Genomic DNA, 20,560 nt, shown 5'->3' on the forward strand with positions numbered 1-20,560 from the left:
ATTTAATTACTTTTTACGAAAAATATGTACATAATTTTTCTTTACTTAACTATAGGTACCGTTCAGTTTCCTTAAATGTAATTAGCTATAACCCGAAGTTAACGGAGTTAATAAAACACTTGTATGATTAAAAAAAATTAAGGGTTAAATTCATAATTCCCACGTTAAAACTTGACGTTAAATTTTAAGGTGGTAAGGGTTCTCTTGTTCTTCTTCTTTCTCGCGTTGTTACTGCATTTTGCCACGGCTCATGGGAGGAGTCTGCTTGGTAACTAATTCCGAGAATTGGCGTAAGCACTAGTTTTTACGAAAGCGACAGCCATCTGACCTTTCAACCCAGAGGGTAAACTAGGGATTAATCTAAAATAAATAAAATGAAAACTTATTGGGATTAATCCAGTTTCCTCGCCATGTTTTCCTTAACCGAAAAGCGACCGGTAAATATCAAAGAATATTCCGTACATAAGTTTCGAAAAACTCATAGGTAGGCCATATTGGGATTTATCCAGTTTCCTCACCATGTTTTCCTTCACCGAAAAGCGACTGGTAAATATCAAATAATATTTCGTACCTACATTTCGAAAAACTCATTGGTAAGAGCTGGGGCTTGAACCCGCGACCTCCGGATTGCAAGTCGCATGCTCTTACCGCTAGGCCACCAGCGCTTTTTTTTCTTTTATTATCGGTAATGGTTCCCATGTTATGTAGAAAAATAGTTTTATAAGTAGTTATCTATAAGTTATCCTAAAAATATAATTATAGCCGGTCAAACAAGTTAGTCAGTAGAAAAAGGCACGAATTTTCATTCAAATTTTCTATGGGACGTTAACCCTTCACGTCTACATTTTTTAAATTTGCCGCTTTTTTCTACTGGCGGAAATGCTTGACAAACTATATATGAGCTCCAAAGGTATAAATGAATACCAAATTGGGAAGTAAAGTACTCTTAACTTTCCTTGTCTCGTGTGTATTGTAATATATAGTTTAGATTCGTGAAGAACACGTTAAATGAAGATCGATCTAACCTGTATCTGAACTGAAATGGAAATTTCTTGTAAACTTGCCTCCCTTGGTGGTAACAGGGCCCGCAAGGCAAGCCTCCGCGTTTTACGATTATTCCACTTTATATTTTCCCGCAATACAGCCGGGTAAAGCCTTCTCGAGTTCACTAGAAAGTCTTCGTGGTAAATCTAGAAAGTTCAAGCCAAGCACTTAGGAAGTGCTCAGTTTTCAGTTTTGATATATTTATGTCGAGTTGTCGACAATAGCCTAATCCAACATAGTTTTTGAGTTTATAATTTACATCAAATGTTTAGGGAATAATTGTAATTTTTTACCCAATGACAAATACAAATATAAATTAGCATAAATTATTTACATATTTAAACTATATTGCTCAATTTATAGATTTGCTCAAGAGTACAAATGGCGGACTTAACGCTTTACCATACCAGTATCATATCATGCCAGACCCGGATAATTATGGCGTCTAGTATTAACATTTGTAAAACGATTCATCCCTATTTTACTTTACCACAGCATGTCTTAGCTTAGTATAAATTAACCACATCCCGTCGAACAGGGGAGGCTGGGGTAAAAACACCCCCGACTAGTCATCTTTAAATAATGAACTTGACCCAGTTGGGCCGGACAGAGCTGCTCGTCTCCGACCTTCGCTGAACTCCAGACATGCCCGATTTCAGGTTACAGAACAACGGTTGACGTTTGAAGGAGTTCCATTTATTTTAGGAGTATCACTTTAATATTATAAAATGCATGGCGGTTAGCAAATGTTTAAAAAATATCGATTCATGCAAGCAATGTCGAAAATTATTTAGAATGCGTATGACGATGCTGGGAATAATTTAAAAAGAAATATAGGTAACATATTATGTACACACATCTGCAAAAGGGCATGGCCACTTTATGGATGAATTCAATTCATAAAGTATCTATGCAATTTTTCAGCTCGCTGTACATTAGGTAGGTCAGCATCAATAGTAGCGGATAAAACAAACGCTCCAAAAGTAACTGATATTCAGGATAACTTTTCCAAATATTGAAAAATCTCTAAAATTCACGTTCAAAAGTATATCTTTTAACGTCTTAATTGTTCTACATAGAGAACAGTACATTTCGTTAAGCTGTTACAGAATGGTAGATACTTTTGAACCGCTACTTTTGATGCTGACTGTACAATAAAAAATAGCAAGCACACTTGGCCTAGAAACGTTTAGCTTACCCAGAATAGGCAATTAATCGTTGTAAAATGTTAGCCAGGTATGATGACCTGGTTGATTTTAGGTTAATGATTGCGCCGTTTGTTGATCGAGAATGCCACGAGGTTATTGGAATGTTCAGGTGTATTTAACTTCATATCATACATATTCAGCAGTTTTCATGTGCCCATTGTTATCGTAACTTTTATGTCCGCACTTACAACGTACGGACTTCGTAGAAGATATATAAACGTGTAGCTCAGTGACTGAGGTTAACTCATAGACTATTTACGTTTTACGTTTAATAAGCAAGTTATAATAAAATTTAGTTTTCCTTCAACGTGTTCCTGTCAAACTTTCGCAAAAACATCTAACAACAAATTTGATTCGCAGTGCGCGATACAATGAAGTTACGGTTCGCGCGGGTGTCGCGAGTGGGGGTAGAGGGGGGCCGACAGGTCAATGACGTCCCTCCGTCTGGGCTCCCCGCTCGCCCCTTGTGAACCAGTTCCCGGCTCACCTAGGGTTACCATTTGTCAGGATTTAGATTTGACAGCGAGAGACAATAACTCTTGAAGAGTACAGCGTTAATAAGATCGAAATTTGCTCACTTTGTGACATAGATTAGGCCTTGTACCATGTAACTTTACGTTGCTGGTAGCTGAAATAATTTTAAGGTATTCTTCATATTGCATCCCAGTAACGTAAGAAGGGAAAGGGAAGGAAATTGTAATAAAGAGCAAAAAGTGGCTTTGCTAAGGCCTTTGCTAGGGCTAATTTGCTATAAATTAACCATTAGAGCAAGTAAAAAGCTGAATGATTCGTAGCCATATCTTCAGACGAAACAGGAGACTAAAATCAATATGAATATTATAATCTGCATCATTCAAAGGAAACATTCGATACTTTCGAATTCCTAATGCTTCTCAACTCAAACGTGTTTACTAATTAAATATTTAATAGCATGGAGCATTTTTGCGATTTCAATTTAATTAGCTGATATTTATCACGTTATACCTATGTAAAAGTAGCAGAACTTGCTAACCCTAACGCAGCCAGTCTATCTAGTTTACACTCAGGTACAGTACTCTTACTCGCTTACCTGCTGAACATTCCTGTTAGGTCACATTCTGCCTGGATACGTATCAATAAAAAAAAGAAATCTATTTCCAACAGACAGGAATAAAACTTATGATGAAACTCTTGTATAGAGAAATTTGATGTACTAGTTATACGATTGAAGTAAACGCGAAGAAATAGTGTCTACAATGTATAAACAGTAGACATAAAATAACAGATGCAATGAAATTAAACGTAAACAAGTTAGGAAAATTGCTTACGAATAATGTAGCTCAGAAAATGAAAGATAAACATAATAGGCAACTACGCCAACCGAAGCCGTAGGAATACATCAATCGAATTGGCATCTAAAACACTTATGTTTTTCGATTTTCGAAAGGGGAGAGTAGGGTAACGTCTCCCCTGCTCGGTTCGTCGAATTCGCGCAGATAATTCGATGTTATCGCACGAGCTGTCAGTGTCAACAGCGCGATCATGGCGCAATGCAACACTTTCGCAAGTCTGTCGCAACCGACTACTACCGAAAATAGTCGAAAGTTTCTTCGTAATATTTTTTGTGGCGGCTTTTCACGCTTTAGAAAGCGCGTAGTATTCTATGGAGGAGGAAGTTTTTTTTATGTTTTATAAGTAAGACTGAGTTTTTATTCAAATCATTAAAGGGCCACATTTTATGGGCTATAAAGTACAAACATTTTAAGATTGTGTCTTTATAAGGAATATTAACAATTCCAGGTTCTTCAAAACACGAAATTACCTAATCTTAATTCATTTCATGTCTCTTGTCCTGAACAAGTTAGCCGGTGGTCTAGCCTGGCAAGGCAAAACGGCGACAACAAAATCTCGACAAGTCACGTTTGTTGCGAAAGTAACCTAGCTCCGGTCCCGTCTCCGGCGACCTTCGCTTCGCAAAAACCGTGAGATTAGATGTTTATGTAACTCCTCATAAATTCCACTTGATCGCGACGAAGGCAACGAAGGCAAAGAACAGTTCGTAAAACGGTTTAGGTCGGTCTTATATAACCGCATTTTACGTTTAAGCCTACGTTTTGACAGGTAGATAGGTAGGAGAAATAAATATTAAATCCTCTGTGGATTAGGTACTTAATGAAATACATGAATATTGTGTTTTGCTTTCATCGCCGCAATCTATAACATAACAAGGAACTAATTCATTCCACAATAACGAGCTTTGTTATCAACAATCCTGATTCCACGTAACGTTTCCTTCCCAAGTAAACGTACACCGCGTATTATGTCATTTTGTAGCGGGAACCACAACGGTATCCTGTTTCTGATGGCTGCTCCTTCTAATGACGTAGGTATAATGTTTATATATACCGTTATGTCGGTTTAATAACACCTACATTTCATCAACTTACCCGAGGGAGTAGGTAATAGCTAATATTAACCGTAGTTATTTAATCGAGTAATGGTACTCGTATTTAAAAAAGTTACTACTTAACTAATGGTAATTTGTCGATGTTAAGTCAAATAATTTATCATAAATTAATAAATCTTACACAGATCGACCTAGCCCCAAACTAATCAAAGCTGGTACTATGGGTACTAGGCGACAAATATATAAATATATACTTATATACATAGAAAACACCCATGACTCAGAAACAAATAGCAATTAATGTACCAAATGTGTGAAATACCAAAGTTCTGTATTTTACATTCAGCTCGCTACAATGCTCAATCAGATGTATACCTATGTATGCTATTATGATGTAGAAGTAGAACGCTCTACAACCATCAAAACAAAACATTGACTTGATATCACGCGTGCAGGAGAATAATCGAATTTGTATGATGAATAATCAAACCAATCGAATCGATACTACGGTTCTGAAGCATTCACTTTAAAATTTTGCAAATAGGTAAGTCCGACTCAATGCCAGTACGAAATCTTTATTATATTTTTTTTTTTATTTATTTATTTAGAACACAAACAGTCACATATACAAATGAATTATAAATAATATAAATATAATATAAGAATATAAGAGTAAATAAATATAAGTAAATATAAGAATATAAATATACATATATACTATCTAAATCTTAAATCTGCAGTTATTTGCGAGTTACTAAATTAAATCTTAATGTCACGTCACAGGCTACAATCTAAAACTTTTTACTGTCACAATACGAAACCATATTTCGGAATATCTTTATGTAGGTCACCTGCTAAATAAGCCAATTGAACGTCATATAAATAATAAAAACGATAAAAGCATCGACCCGGATGACTTCATTTATTAGTAACGCCGGATTTATTATTAATTTATCATTAACGAATGCCGATGATTTGCTGATGTGATTTTTACAAGCACCTCCCACATACCAACCTCCCAAAAAGGTGACGTACATCGTACATAGCAAGCAAAAAACTGTGTTAGCACAAGACCCTAGAGCGCTCTGCGTGGTGATCGAGGGTCAACGATTCGCTATGCTGGGGTGTTCACCTCCGTTCACACTTGACATACGACCGCCATTAGCACAGAGATATTTAATGACAATCAATATGACATTAACAAAAACCCAATGTCACATTGTTAACAATAGATTTTTCCGCTCTCAAGGTCATCCGGGCGCCTATTTTCTAAAGTGACAAGTGTGACAACGAGCGATAAATTTCGTGCGCCAATATAAAACAACGAGATGGAAACGGATCTCATAACACCTGTAAAATATTGTTAACATTTGTCATGTTTGTGACAAAACCTGATAGTTACGCTGGGGTCTGCTAAAAAACACGTTAGTATAAAGACAGTATTACTAATAATATCAAATAACATGCTGCTACTTCGTGGTAGGTACAACTTTTCACGCTCCGAGAATCCACGTAATTTGCCCAGATAAATTACTCAGTTTGACATGGTATTGTTTTTGCTTCTAATTACACCTCTAAACACACAAATCAATTCAAGAGCACAATCGACTTGTCTTAATTTCTCTAAAACTCGCGTGATTATTTTATATTGAGCTTACTAGTTTCTATAAATAAACTCATTTTTATAATCAATAACCTTAACTCTCGACATTTTCGACGCCAATTTTATGCGCAGAAACAAGTTTTTTGCAAATAACGTTGATCACCTTGCAGAGCGCCTATTCTACCAATAAAGGTTATTGCAAGTCACAAAAAAGTTGAAGTGTCCCGCTCAACATCGAAAATAATAAAAGCACACGGCAACGTACTTTTTCAGGGGCAAATGGACGATAAGTTTTCGATAGATACCTAGTTAAAAATTGTCAACGTAGAACGAAATTGAATATGTATTTAACAAAATTTAACAGTGTATGTGTTTTTTTTTTAATTCTAATAGATATGCTTCTACTTAAACATTTCAATTAATTGTGGGAGGAATTTTAAAGTCGCGTTGGCAAGGCAACCTTGCGGCGGGTGCGGCGCGGGCGCACGCAGGTCAGATTTTTCGAAGGTCGATGACTCGCCGCCTGTTATTGCTACGAGTTATTATTATTAGCGCATCCCGAATAGTACGGACGAACAAAGCCACAGCGATTCAGAATCACGCACGATTGGGTACGAATGGTACGATCTTTTTTTTCTTTTTGACATTTTATTGCGTCCCATTTATCACCAAGTTACCTGCTGAAGTTACCTGCTGAAGTTACCTTGTAAATCGCCTATGGGTTGAGTTTACGTGGTTAACTTACTTTTACTGTGAGCAATTTTATTTTTATTTCCTGTTGTATGTATACTAAAAAGTAATAAACTTTGCACGTTTGTAATATCGTTAAAACAAATATGTAGTTGTACAGTGGACGGCTGACAATATTGTGTTTAACTTTTTTGAAACGCGGCACAACCAATTGGAAACTAATAAGTTCCAGCAGCTCCAGCTATATGTAAATTCAAATAACACATCAATATCCTTTTGAAAGTGATACATGTCACGAATGCTAACAAGGTCATAAAATTATGAAAGTATAATGTTCGATATTTATTGGTGGAATGTACCTATCGGTAATTTTTTGCACGGTATTGTAAAGGGAGCGAATAATGAAGCCATTGTTGCATGGCACTGCGTCGCCCCATCCTCCCCGCACATGTTGCGCAAGAGACAAGTGTCAAATAATTTATGTCCGCACAATGCAATTGTCCATCATTGTTGTACCGCTAGGGTTGCTGGCATTGGCATAAAAATAAACTTTTGAATTAGTTTACATTGATACTGTTATTAGGCGGCCTAATATTCGTAAGGGTATTCGAGTGCAAGACGCAGTACACTAGGCTGCAGATGGTAGATACCTTCTACGCTTTCTGATATACTTAACGCCATATAGTAAATATTTACATATAAAAACCAACACGTATCGAATCAGACAATGTAGGTACATATGTGGCGGAGATATATTATACACAAGTTACGTTTGTAGGATGGATACGGAAAGCAAATAGGTATAGGCGTCAGATCCGATAATCGCATAATGCGAAGCCGCATTTATGATATAGGATTGCATAACCAACCTAGATTCGCATTAAACATACGGTCACGTCGGTCACGATATTTTCCTACTGTCACACATTAAACGTGACCCCTAAGAACAAGTTTGTGCTAGGTTAGCTAAATAGCTATCAGACACTTTCATTTGGGTGATAGCCCTAGATCGGCCACGTATGTCGCTAATGCACCTGAGTAAGTTTTTATTACCTTAAATTAGAGCTTAATTTCGAGTAATCCTTGCGCAGTGTTATATTGTTTGGGAACCGTCTCAACATCTGGCTATCCGGTCCAGACGTACAAAAAATTAAGATAAATGGCCCACTGACGTTTACAATTGGTATTCGGAATATTGTGGACGCAGCCTATTTAGAACGTCCCCAATCCCGATTTAATGTGGCTTTACTAAAACCTGTAGAAACATATTTGAAAAGGATGTTTACGTTTTGTGAAAGAAGTTAATTTCGCATTTCCTGATGAAGTATTTTTAGGAAAGCTACAATAGCAGAATGTTGTTCGCGACGACAACGTCAAAAAATATTATTACATTATACACTTAATATTTAAGTAATGTAGCCAGTTTCCATTATGAAGTGTAGTATATTTTCTTATTATAAAACAAATATTAGAGACGTGCCAGTGTCAGGATTTAAAATGATAAATAAATAAAATGTCACTAGTCCGGAACGTTAAACGTTGCTTTCATTGTGATTGGTTTCACGTTTTAAGTGGCTGATAGACGGGCGAGTAAGTTCGCGAACTTATGGCTCGACGACTTTTTTCGCTTGTAAAGTACGCGTACTTAGGCTCACACACGAGCGAAAAAGGTCGTCGAGCTGTAAGTTCGCGAACTTACTCGCACGTCTATCCGGGACTTTACGATTACATAAAGTTCGTTCTATAGAAAATCGAACCGATAATTAGTTTTAATAGCAAACATAAAATATAGAAATACATATTATTATTTTATCGTATATATGGTTTTAAGAAAATTGTAACACAAGACTGAAGAATAAGGGAAAATAATGTACTCGTAAGTAGCAGTCAATCTTCTTACTTCTGTATAATAATAAAAGTACTCGTCTTAGATCTTATGTATTAAGCTATCTACTGTGTACATAGTCTACTACTACAAAGGACTTAAATTGTGAACAACAAGAAACATAATACGAAATTGAAAATGTTATCCGATTCGATTCTTATTCTAAAAAAGAATACTTATAAGTTAAAGTTATTCGGGTGCATAAAAACCACCCCCTCAAATAAAGAGTCATCTACCTGCGAGAATTGATAATAGAACGCTCAAGGGTAGGGGACGGAATTTATGCTTCCCTTGTAAAAAAGAGGCATGGGTCCCAGTCCCAGATAATCGTATGTAACGAGAAGATTGGAAAGCGAAACCAATAGATAATTTGTACGTTTAGTTTAGGAATTTAAATATGCGAAAGTTTGCTGAAACCGGATTTATGTCGACACGGATACATTATAACATAACTATTATATATTATATTCTATTGAATGTTTCTTAAAAATAGCAAAAAGCTTTAGCTCACTTATACTTGACGAAAAGTTTATACTACCGACAGTTTTGTAGCTGATCAGGTAACGTACTTCTGCTTCTAATTTAAGAAGTTATCTATGATCGGAGCAATCTTATCTCCTTAAATCAAGTTCTTCCATTTTCAGATACCTTCAATCTTTTCGTTCATAATCAATGGAATAAAGGTCATCATTTTTAGGGTTCCGTAAGGATAAAACGGGACCCTATTACTAAGACTCCGCTGACTTTCTGTCCGTCTGTCACCAGGCTGTATCTCATGAACCGTGATAGCTAAGACATAGACAGTTGAAATTTTCACAGATGATGTATGTATTTCTGTTGCCGCTATGTGGGCGAGTCCGACTCGCACTTGTCCGGTTTTTAATTATATGTAATAGTTTTCTTCTTTCCTTCTTTATTTTTAACATATTATTTCTTATCTTTATTACATTTTGTTCAAAATTACTTCCCATAAATTAAGTCAACAATCTTTGATGCCATCTATATTTTTTCTATATAAATGTCAAATTCATAAAAAACCAAAACCAAGGTTTGGCAACGAAGTACAATGTTGAGGTAAAACTGCAATGGCACCTGAGCGCGCAAAAAGCGCGAGATGCCCCAGTGACCCAAATGCAGCGTCCGTGGTCGCGGCAAGGTCGTGCTAACTCCGTCAACGTATAATGCTATTAGATTGGGTAAAATGGTCTTAGGAAATAATGACACTTACACACAAACAACAAATACAACAACACAACATAACATAAACATAAGATATGAATTCTCTATTCATTCGAAGATTCGAGCATGGAAAAAATTACGATTAATTCCTCTCCATAAAAAAATGAGGTCACAGTAGACCTACTAAACAGCTTATGCTAAAACGTATAACAGAATGCAGTAGATTTAAGATACTAAGTCCGGAAAATATAGAATCTCATTTTGTTCCTGTAGAGAGTTTCAAAAAGATTGGATGCAACCGAGGGGCTTAACCCTTAAATGCACTATGCATCCGGTTGCATCCAAAAATCGCAAAATGTCTACAAAGCATTAGACAGCTCACAGATAAAAAAAAGGCTTACGTTCTTGAACGCACCTTTATACCAAACGTCAAGTAGTAGTTTTGGGAAATAATAACTGGCAACACTAAAATCTGCGCACTTTTTAAAAATGTGACATTTGAGTTGGCGGCAACTTAGTTTTTGCTAAAGTTATCGGAGCGGTAAATTTATTTTTGATTTCACGTTAGGATAAGTGTTATTTCAGTTGCATGCCTTGCCTTAGTTACATTTAAAGCATAGCCACATGCGCTCTCAAATCGAATTACCTTCATTGGTGTTGAAATTACGTTTATAAATGTACCTTGTTAAGTACCTTATCCTGTTTTTATTATTATTTAGTTTATTTATTCACTATTAATTTTTGAAACAAGGTTTAACACAATAAGCCACTATTGGATACATCTAGGGTTTATGTAATAGTTGGCGAGATCGCGCGGACTGATCCGCGTTTGCTTAATACTATTATTACATACTTAGTTATATTTTCCCGTGGAAGCTGTTATTGTATCTATCGTTTAAATATCGACCTTATGTATGAGGCAGTAGAATCAATTTACAACGACAGCAATCGACAGGTGATCAGTAAACTTAATTTATCCTTAAACATTATCTCTGTACTTATATCTAATATACATTACTCTAGGCTTAGGTAGTATTTTTTTAGTAATGACATACATTTGCCATGGTTTCCTTCAGTGTTAATGAGATTATATAGTAAGTTCTTAGGTAAGGTGTTTATTATATGTGGGAGTAGAAAGTCAGTTACTCTTTTACCGTATACATTGTTACTTTTTGGTATTGGATATGAAGGTAAATAATCTAAAGTACGTAACTTTCACACTCCTCTAATACTAAGGACAGGCAAAACCTATTAAAGACGTTAATAACATTGCAGTGTTTAAATAGACCCTTTTTACCATTTTTATACTTTTCTCTGATTTTATTCGGTACGATTGTTTTTATAAGTGCTGATTGTAGGTTATAGATTTGTTCCAAGTAGGTTTTGTATGTCCGCCCGTAGCTTGTGATACCATAACATATACTTGAGTCGGCGAGTGATAGGTAAAGCATACGTAGTGTATTGTATGGGAGTTTATATTTAAGCAATGTTAAGTTAGCCATGACCGATCTAAGTTTTGAGCATATGTGATCTATGTGTGGTCTCCAATTAAAGTTATTATCTATAATTAGGCCTAAGTAAGTGTGCTGTTTGACGAGTTCAAGCGTTTCGCATTTACAATATTATTGCTAGGGTTATGTAAGCAATGGTGTTCGTGTGCTGTGATGTTAGGGGCCCGTATTTCTTTATTGTACGGCGATCGTATGTGGATAATTTTGGTTATTTTTGCGTTTATTGTAAGACCTTCATTTTCTAAAGGACTCTAAGTGCAAAAATCGAACCGACCTTCGGTGGTTTTATTACGCTTTTACTGTATATCCGGTTTGAAGGACCATTCATGAATAGATGGACATTGTAATGTTGCATTGCGCAACTATTCATCGTTGCATTGCACAACTACAGTTGTAATTTTGCGATATATGATGACAGCTGTAACGTTACGTTACGTTTTGATCGAACTAATTTATAGTTAGACATTCAAATATAAAGTTTACCAAACGTATCGTATTTGGGTTCTCAATCTCACTGTTTTACGAAGTACATTAAAGTTCAAACTTAAATTGGTAATATTCCCGAATGTGTCAGTGGATAGTATCTTATTACAGTGTCTGTAAAGTTTTCTCGGTTTCATGCAAGATATAAGGACCTTTACGGCTACCACGAGCTTGTCACTGACCTGGCAGTCCTGACACTGACATATTCACTAAACGACTGCGTAACTTACTTGCTATACATCTCGCTCGCGCTAATATGCCAGTACGAGCGAGATGCATAGAAAGTAAGTTACGCACATGCTAGCGAATATGTTAGTGTTCGAAATTCGCTATCTTTGACGTAGCATAAACGTGTCTGGCTTCATGCCTCATTCATAAAAAATAGGCATCCTAGATACAAACTCGTATTAAAAAAACTTAACTTTAAGTAACGCAAGTGAAAGGTTTAACTAAAACATATGTATATATAGTGTTTAAACGGTTTCATCGTGGCACTGTCATTGAAGAAGGTGATCATATTAACTTCGCAAAAAAGATTTGTATTGTTATTGAGGCTGAAATGTCCATGACTCATATCTGACTAATGCTCAAGCTGCTAAACATAGGCAATTAATTAAGCTCCATTAGATTCAGTACGTAGCCGAAATTCTCGGGTTACGCTGCCCCAGACAGTCTGGCTCGAACAATTAGTCGTTGACTAGCCGGGTCGTATGACATAACACGGGTACACTTGAATAAATAATATAGTAATGATATATGATACGCGAACTAACGAAAGTGGAAAGTCTCGACAGCGTCGGGCGTTCACGGTGCATCGTTAGACAGAAAGTACCTATGTATAAATATGCTTATGCAAATTGAAGCAGCATAAGGCGCGAATAAATTGACGCATTAATATTGATAATACAGATACATCGTAACATCATGTCATGAGTCATCGTAATTCGTAAGTTATCATTACCCTCGTATTGGGTTGTCCGAAAGTTGTTAGCTGCTCTGGCACTACTCATGCGATTTGAATATTATTTATACCATTGGGATCTTTCAGTAGGAACTTATTGTCTAAAAATGAATGTACAATCATTTTTAGACAACGCGATTTTTTGAATATTTTATTTTACTTTGACGTGTCGAAGCCTAACCGATAGTCACGGTGATCAATTCTTGAGACTCCATATGTGTTAACATTTTATAATCAGTATTTATAACCCCAAGAACAAACAAAAAAATCGTGAATTTAAAAGCTACCTTATTTAACACCTTATATTAATATTGCACCAAAACCCTTTGGTGGAATGCTTTCGGTATGCAACAAATGGAATTTTTTCCGATGCATGCTTATTGTCCTATCCTTTCGATCCAGTCCGGACCTTTATTCTTTAGAAGTTGACTTAGCATTGTCAGTATTCATCTCCATGCCATGCTGCTTTAACTGAGACTTCAGTCAATATTTACACTGAATCATGACTAATTTTTCCAGATTATCAGACTCCGATCTTGGTAATCAACGATAAATCGGTTCTCTAGACTTACTTTTTCCTTACTTTTCTCTAAATTATTACTTCACGCTTGGCAACTAAAATCAGGGTTTACAAATTGCCCTCGCTTTATGAAGACACATGTGACAGTAATGCAATGTTTAAATCGGAGCGGACGCAGCACTCCTTACGTACCCTGTTTCTGTAACACACTCATATTTAGGTCGGCAGCGTATTAGATACGCACAATACAATGTTCTAGAGATAAGGAAGTCGCTGGACGCTGGTCATTTACTTGACAGATAACTCTTATTTACCGTTTGCGATATTGTTATGATAGATAATGACGTAAACAGTTAACAGATAAGCTGAGTTAAACAATTGTGTTTATTGAAACAAACAACAGTCATTATAAATGAGATTTTACGAGGATTAAATGGTACTACTACCTAAGTAAATTAACCTGAAAGATCCTTATATACTCACACCATTTATTTTAGTTTGTGGTCGATCAACTGAGATGCGTGTACTAGTTGTACTACAACGATACTATGTGTTTTAAATGTTAATTCCCAGTTTGTTTTAGGTACTGTTAAGGCAAAAAAAAAAACTTGTAGAAAACGTACAAAACCATCTGGACATCACAAAATAGGCGCTAGAAAATATTTACCTATATCTTTCTCCTAAATAAGTATATATGTCTCCGAAGAGAAGACTAATGAAGACTCGAGTACCAAAACTTTCAAAGCGATACTTGAAGATAGATCCTAAAAGATATTGAATAATCATGATCTTCAGACATCAAACAACTACTTGACACTACTGTTGAAGCTATATCACCAATTTAGCAAATTCCACGTAGTCTATAGTTAAAAGTTTTAATTCGTGTGTTGCGGCACGTTAGTATGCGCGGGCGCGAGTAGCGGCGCCGTCGTTGACCGTTCGTTCGGGTAACGGCAAACGCTCTTATTATTCTTTTTTTATATTCCACTGAATCGGCAGCTCTGGCAAGTGGCTTCACGACGCTTAGAGTGCTTCCTTAAGTTATTTGATCCGCAACGGTTTTGCAAGCTTTTTTTAGACCGTAATAGAATGATAATAAAACAAATGGCTTAATGGATTATTTATAACTCTGTTCCTATTAACTACCTACTCCTAAACGCCTGCATCACATCATATTTAGAAATTATAGAAACAATAAGCATTATAGATACGAGTACGACAGATTAACTTAATGTGGATTGGTATATTTGGAATCCGATGTATAAAAAATGTATTTCTGATATGAGGCTATAAATATATAGACTCACCCAGATATTTTATTACACAATAAATAGAATGGGAAAGGTTATCATTGACTATTATTACCGCAAAGATAACTCTTTATCAGCAAATACCGAAACTGTAACCGGAACTCGCCGGTTCTAAACCAACATGCAACAATCTATTCAGTGCGCATTCCAAACATTCGTAAACGCATTCTAGGGAACCTCCGCACGACGAACTTTAAATTTGAATCATGGAAGGTGGTAATACGATTGGATTTAGAATAATAGAGTTGGGAGAGATATGAGGTTTTGAGCTTTGAGGGTCAAGCTCGGGCGCGCGGCCATTGCCGTGACTAGTGAACCCCTGCAGGACATTGACTCGCCCCCTGAGCCCCTGACCGGTTACCCCCCACACCCTCTCTAAAAAAAACGACAAACTGCGGCACACTTGTGTCTTGGTAAATAAATACCCAATCTATTCGTAAAACGAAATAAGAAAAGGTTTTGTTGTTCTTCGAAGTCTAATTACCGACAGCGAAATCTTAAAATCAAGCCATTCATTTTACGATTGTATATTAATAGATGGCTATAAGAAGTTTCTTAAGGTAGGTACGATTACACGATAGTGATTCATTAGTGGTATATTTAGAAAATGTTTTTGCACGTGATCTCTTTATTATTATTGGATCTCTAATGTAAGTATATGACTTCCTCCGTCTTCATTTCCTTATCCGCCCGTCCGTTACAAAGTCCTATCCAACCATGATTATCTGCTTATTACCGATGTCATTAGTCATTATATACCAATTAGTAATACGAATGTTTACGACCCGATTACATGATGAGACGGTTTCCCGCCTCAGCACTGAATACAGCATATTTTTTTATTACGTCATTCTTATTACAAATCGCTGCGTTAATACCGTTCTGCACTGTTGATGATATCCGATTACTTATTTGACATGGATACAGGCGCTCAAAACGTGGGTGTACGGAATGCCGAACTTATGGTCGACCTGGTTGCGCAAAGCGCACGTAACGGTAGTCCCGCGAACGCGCAGACGGAGACCCCTTGGAAAGTAATCGCAACGGTCACTTTCTCTAGAACAGGTCCCAGTATCCAATCGACGGCCGTGTGCTGTCACTCGCGCGCTTGAAAGTCCTATATGTTTCAAAAGTATGTATCTGCTCCTACTACAATTCACGGAGGAAAATAATTTGTCGATATAGTGTTTGTGAGATACCTAGAGTTGACAGTGCCCCACTTATTGCCTTTTCTGCAGTTTTACAGCAGGCCTACCTAGGCTACCCTTAGACCGAATTGTTTATTGCTGTCGTTAGTCCAAACTAAACTTGAAATACCTAAGGCTAGAGAAGCAAAGGACTAAAATCACAAAACACTCTCCGAACGTGATAAACGCTAAATGTCCAACTGGCAACCATGCCAGCGTGTTAATGTATGCGCCTGCCTTACGTGCGGTGCAGATAACCTTGCGACTGCCGATGTTGCAACAATATTGCTGACGATTTCGCTCGCCGAATGAAAAGAACGTCCATTTGCGAACTTCAAATCTAGCAAACGTTTTCCTTTTTATTAAATTGACAAATGGAACTTTAGTAATCGAATTAACGTTGCAAATAGTACCAGCTTTTCGCAACTGGCGAATTTAATGATAGCAGATCCAGATATACTTTAGCGAATTGAGGACATCTACAAATAGTGACGGTAGTTGCTATACATAACTATTCCAAATTTAAGGTAGACTCTATCAAACGGTCTCTAAGAAAAACGCATGTAACTGATTGGCAAGACCGAGTGAAAGTGCTCCATGATCAAAGTTTTATGTACGGAGCACTAAAAATAGTTGATACACATATTTATAAAACAATTACAATACATAATAGTTTTATAAAATATTTGCTAGCGGCAATACGACACTCGACTGCGTAAAAAAAGGAATGGCAGGCAAGCCGATGACTCGGCGTAGGGAACAAAAAACCAACAAGTGCGTTACCCCCTCGAAGTTATCGTAAGTATACATAGTTGACTCGCCAACTTACACGCTCGAATAGTGAACGGGCAACGATGTTTATAACGACTTGGATTTATGTTGATGATTTCCCTTAGCGAGTTCAGTTTATTTTATCGTAATTTTTGTTTACATAGTTTACTTTGTTTCTAGTGTCTTTGCATTTGTAAATTTGCTAATTTCGAGGTTAACAGTTCATTAAACTGCAGATTGTTAACACGTCCTGTCGGACTGTTAACACGTAAATTTAAATTACAGGCACGAAGTAATTAGTATTCTCGAATACTTTGTTTCGATACCAAGGTAGTTATTGAAATGACTTTGTCATTATCAGTCTGTTGTATCTAAATTAGAAAACAGGCTTGAGCCTTTTCTCAAAGATATTTTCTGAATAACGTACCGTGTCATTTACGACACTAACTTAAAATATTATTCAATAAAAGTAAAGGTACGTTAACTATGAGTATAATAATTATCTACATGATATCAAATAGCATGAAGAAGAAATAAGCTATATATGTATGTAGTTAACATAGATATGGACACTAACGTAATACGTGAAGGTTAACATACTTATATACATAGTAGTAGGAAGTTGGGCCGAGCATAATCCGACGAATAGTATGAGATGACAATAACGATTATAAATAATGGGAATTACCAAAACCATAAATTTTGAAACTTTTTAATAGTCGGTTTTGTGGCAAAATTTATTAGATCGAAATAACAACATTTTAAGCAGAGCACCCAGCTGTGCCCGTGGCTTGGTCGTAGTGGGATTCGGTCCGTGTTATTTTCCATCCTTCCTCCGGTCCAGGGGATGGATTTGAAAATGAAAAGAAGCGGCTTAAATCAGTATTTCAGATAAAATATAATTTAGGGGTCACCTTTAAAAGAAATTAACAAGAAAACACGATCTGTCATGTTTAAAAATACATTTTATGGAATATTTTGCATTATCGCACTTCCTCAAGTTGTTGTAGATCAGTTTTTACTAGGATTTGTTGATTGCTTAGCCCGGCAACAGCGGGATGACCTTTACGGACGAGCGCGTGGCCATGAGAATATCCTGAAGGTTGCGTGTTTCTCGGATGACCGCACAACACCGTAGCCGGTATCTAACGTCCTAAATGTGTTAATAGCGTCCCTTTAAGGTCTTCCTCCAAGTTATTTATGTATACGAATAATTTGTCTGGGTCTCAGGAAGACTTCATACTTTTGCGGCATTGTCACGCAATTATTTTCTGCTGTAAACGCGGCTTTACCGTGATGGTGGATGCCAATAGGTCGACCAACCAGTCGGTCAGAGGCCCTCCCTCCCTCTATCTGTCCTCCCCCGTCCGTCTGCCTCTCAGCCTGCTCTCTCCCTCCCCCCGAGCCTCCCCACTGCGCTAGCGACAGCCGTCCAATCCAGTCAGTCAGAATTTGGCCGCGCGACCGAATGCACGTCTTAAAAATTGTACCACGGACTTTTTACGTCACAGTTTATTTTGTCCTCAATTGAAACTAACGTCAGCCAAGCACGTACGTTTATCATTCCGTTAACAGTATTCATGAATATAATCGCGAATTTAAAGATGTACTTGAAAAATCATATAACTCAACTACCGCTTTGTCTTGTTACAGGTACCTACCTACTTGGAACAGGGCTGGGTGTGAACTCAGATACGGTGTGTGAAGTTTTATGTAATCGTTTTCTTCTAATATTGAAGAAACCTAAGTGGAATTTGTGTGTGGAATATCAGACAACATTTGGCTTTGCAGTGGATTTGTGTTGTAAATAAAGTGAAGTGTGCGGAGCAATTAATGCCCGATTGTTATGCTCTTTAAACAAGTGATTAGTGTTTTTACTCGTACAATATTGGATTGTTATCTGTTTGCTTGGACTTCTAGCAGCTCAATGGCCACTGTAAGTATTTTTTTATCAGCTACGCTACCATTTGTGACTTATTATGAGTTTAAAATTTGGGGCACATCTAGTTAAATAAGTATATCAAAGATTTAACGGCATTTCGTTTTCCGCGATCGATAAAGCATAATTTTCCGAATAAACCACTTCCGACAGCTAAGTTAACCTTGTTTTTCGTCTTGTCTCCTGCGATAACGGTAACATAATGTTATAAATTTCCTTTTAATTTGATAAAAAAAGAATATAACCATATTATTGAATAGATTTTGATGGGTTAACACTTCCGATAAAAATGTAGCTAAGGAAGCTACAAGCAAGAAAAACTTTTTGTCAATCCAGATCCACAATCACATGTGCAATTGCGTGAATATTCCGCGAATTCCCACGCGCTCAGGCAAAAATGCTTTGTTATTTGCGGCTATTCACTAAACTAAATCACTCATTGTGAACTAGCAAGGTTGTAAAACTAACTAGAGTAATGAGACAATTGCAAAGGTGCTGTTGGTATACGGGCGCCATATTCTCGCGATCGGCTGACGCGCGCGACGACCTCGTGTACAAGTTCACTAAATTTAGATCGCCAGTGACAATGTTGACAACTTGCGTGCGTTTTAAATATTGGAACATCGATTGTCGGACAATCTAAAGTAGACCGTAGTGAAAAATAAAAAATATCGCCTTTTTGTTAAAAGTTATACTTAGACAATTTAATTAAATATATAAAACAGAAAGATACAGAACTCCCGAGGTGATGAGATCTTATGGTATTTGAAGCTCGCGCATCTATTAGGAAAAGGACATACGGACAAATAAAAAAACGGAATCTAAAGTTTCATAGCTAGAAATTTGACATCGATAGCGAGACGATAACCGTGAGAGACTTTTACAGGGGATCCCTTTACGGGGTAGCAAAGCCACTTTTTTGCAAACATGAAGAATTAAAAACATTAAAAGCAAAGGGTATTTGCTTAACGCTTTGATAACAAAGTATCGTTAACATTAAAAGCATTTAGGAGTGTTTCATGTTTCTCCGATCAAATATCCCAAGCAATGCTTTACACCGATTTTGCTAGTAGATAAGTACGTGATGATCGCAGTCTAGCCTTTCGAGAGCTCGACTAAGTATGCTTGTAAGTATAGATGAAGTGGGTCAAGGCGCGAGCGGCTGCGTTTCCTACTAGCTCAGTCCACCGCGGTGCTACGAGGAAGACACTCGTTATGCGCCTCTATCAGACTTTTATTGGAATAAACTGCCTGTTCAAATTAGTTGCCGGGAGTAGCGGATGTCAAGATTTCTTAATGCATTAGAAAATGTCTCAATGATGTGAAATAAAAAATAATAAAACAGCGGCATCTTCGCATAACCAACCGAATAAACATGCGGAGAACGCTTCAGACTAATGGAGAATGTAATGAGGTGGTTATTCAAGTTTCGAAGAATTCATCGTTTTCTCACGATAACGTGCAAGTCTTGCTGCAATAAATTCTATGCTTACAATGTGTACGTTCAACAACTTTATTGTAAAGACAATATAAAAGGTTTTTGTACTACTCTTAAGTTTTGTCTAGTTGAAATACGTATAGGGACAAACAATTTTCAAGAGCTTGAGACGTTTATGAATATCGCCATGGAGTTGAGTTGGTTTAAATACCGAAATAATAGCATTTGTGGATATTAACCAAATTCTATAAGGTTTTATATGTGCAGAAGTTTTGAAATTAATTGTGACAACTACACCTATAGTTTCTAGTTTACAATTGCTGATACAAGTTCTTCCGAATGTGGGTCATACGATTATCTATTTCTATTTTAGGTCAAGGATTTTGTTGATAAACGTAATCATTATTGTCATTCGAATACAATTTGGACCGTGCCACAAAAACGA

At 36.8% G+C, this 20,560-nt stretch overlaps 2 protein-coding genes across 3 annotated transcripts in view; both read left to right on the forward strand.

Moving 5' to 3' along the window:
• LOC133520763 (GTP-binding protein SAR1b) overlaps nucleotides 1-20,560 on the forward strand; it is a 356,904-nt gene that overhangs the window by 218,937 nt on the left and 117,407 nt on the right. The window lies entirely within an intron of this gene.
• Nucleotides 1-20,560, forward strand: part of LOC133520726 (titin) — a 65,348-nt gene that overhangs the window by 16,687 nt on the left and 28,101 nt on the right. The window contains exons 1-2 of one of the 2 annotated variants that reach the window (XM_061855343.1): nucleotides 18,179-18,289; nucleotides 18,392-18,674. The gene's annotated coding sequence lies outside the window, so the exon portion shown is untranslated. Of the gene's footprint in view, nucleotides 1-18,178; nucleotides 18,290-18,391; nucleotides 18,675-20,560 lie in introns of those variants that run through there. The other variant, XM_061855342.1, reaches the window with a different exon arrangement.

The sequence above is a fragment of the Cydia pomonella genome, chromosome 8, assembly GCF_033807575.1.
Source record: "Cydia pomonella isolate Wapato2018A chromosome 8, ilCydPomo1, whole genome shotgun sequence".
NCBI lineage: Eukaryota > Metazoa > Arthropoda > Insecta > Lepidoptera > Tortricidae > Cydia > Cydia pomonella.